Genomic DNA, 2,109 nt, shown 5'->3' on the forward strand with positions numbered 1-2,109 from the left:
GCCAAGGCCAGGAGAAAACAAGAAAAACAGGGAAGGCAGCCACTGGGCTCGGGTTGTGGGGCCGGGAGCAAACTTTTCTCCATTAAACATTTCCTGTCATGTTGTTGTAATGTTGCTTTTGCAATAAATAAAATTCCTGAGACAAAAGGAGGAGGCAGAGAGAGAGAGAGAAATGAAACAGTGAGAGAGACAGAGACAGAAAGTCAGAAACAGGAGAGACAGAGAGACGGAGACAGAGAGGGAGTCACAGAGGAAGGGGAGAAGAAAGCTTGGCAGGGAGCAAGGGTGGTGGGACCTGGAAGGGGACAAAGAGGGCTGACCCTAAGGAGTCTGTGGGACATCCTGGCCAAGGGGTCTGGGGTCTCCAGGGAGCCGTGGAGGTGGGACACGGGGAGGGGACACAGACACGACCGTGCACAAGGTGGGGACAGGGTGCAGAGAGCAGTTTTGATCACGCTTCCTGACGTGCTGAGGTGCACAGGGGGCTGTCTGCACTGGTGCCCAGCTCGGCCTCTGGACCGACATCGGGGAGGTGGGCATTTCGCAAATACACAAAGGTCCACCAGGGGACCAGCGGGGACAGCAGCAGGCAGGGGTGACAGGAGACTGGGGGACATGAACAGGTGGACCCATGGGTCACTGCATAAGACGGGGACACCGGGAGGGAGCACGTTGGGGTCCAAGGAGGAGGCCCTGGGCCATGGCTGTGGTTGGGGTTCAGCCGGAAAGACCCACATGGATGCCTCCCGGGAGAACATGGGGAGGTCAATCGTGGGTCTTGGAAGGCAGAGCTTGGGGGACGCCCGGTGCAGACCCAGCTTTGGAGCCAAGGCCACAGGCTGAGGGGATGGAGGGAGTGGAGAAGGACATCAGACGTGTCAGGTCTCGGAGGGCAGGGGGTCCGTGTTCCCAGGAGGGGCAGGAGTCAGCTCGCGGTTGGGGAGGAGCATGAGGGGTGGGGGCTGCACAGGAGGATGTGGGGCCCAGGTTCAGAGGTGACCTCAGTGGGTCCGCTGGCCCAGCCTGGAGACCGTGGGAGGGTTTGTGGGAAGCATCTTGGGGGGAGGCAGCCGGTGTGCCTGCAGAGAGGGGTCCTGCAGGCCTGGCCTGGGGGGGGTGCTGGGAGGAAGGAGGAGCCACCAGGGGAGGGGCGGGGATGGTGAGGGAGGCAAGGCGCCCCTGCGGGCCCTGCAGAGCCTCAAGCCACCCACTTCCTGTGATGGGACAGGCCATCTGGGATCCAGATATCAAGGCAGCTCTTCAAATCCCCTTGGGGTCTCTGTGTTCCTGGGGTTTAAGAGAACATCCAGGCCTCTTGGCGAGCCAGGGACTCGCGTTTGTACCCTGGGATGGGGAAAATGCTCAGCGGCTCTGCCAGGCGCTGGCCACCGGCCACCGAGTCTCGAATCCCGGAGACTTTGGGAAGGATCGCCTCACCACTAAGTGGGCTCAGGTTTTGTCGCTCACCTTCCCTGAGAACCCACCTGAGCCCCCCCAGCCCGCTGGTCCGGCCTGTCCCGGGTCGGGGCAAGAAGACACGAGCTGTCCGGGTCCTGGTGGCCGCCAGGGCGCTGAGGGAGGAATCTCCCTCCCCCCTCCCCCAGGGGTCCTTCCAGGGGCCTCCGTGAGCAGCTCTCTGCTCATAGCCAGGGTGCTGAGAGAGGGCCACTGGTCCATCTGCCCCCAAGCCAGGCTCTCCAGGGACACATGCCCCCTCAGGCGAAGTCCCACAGTCAGCTCGTCCCATGAGGGCCGAGGGCTGAGGGTCTCTCTGGACTGGAGGACGCGCCTCGGGGTCTTGTCTCTGCCTGCGGCACTTGCTCTCCCAGACTCACCCCAGCCAGCTCCAGACTCCGCAGTCCTGTCTCCCTGCAAAGCTCGGTCCCTCCTCTGTGTGACCACGGACCCTCTGCCCTTCCTCCACCAGGACCACCCGGTTCCCATGGACAGCTGCGTGCAGTTGGCCGCCTGAGGTCAGCCTGGCTCTCCCACCTGCCCCTGCCCACTTTGCCCTCCCTAACTACCCCAGAGCCATTCCAGAGCGGGGCAGCCGGCCTCCCTGACACAGCATCCCCCTCCGACCCACCCTGAGGCATGTGTGAGAACCTC

Source organism: Mirounga angustirostris, unplaced genomic scaffold (genome assembly GCF_029215605.1).
Source record: "Mirounga angustirostris isolate CCGP_5_RB_7025 unplaced genomic scaffold, mMirAng1.0.hap1 SCAF_10, whole genome shotgun sequence".
Taxonomy (NCBI): Eukaryota; Metazoa; Chordata; class Mammalia; order Carnivora; family Phocidae; genus Mirounga; species Mirounga angustirostris.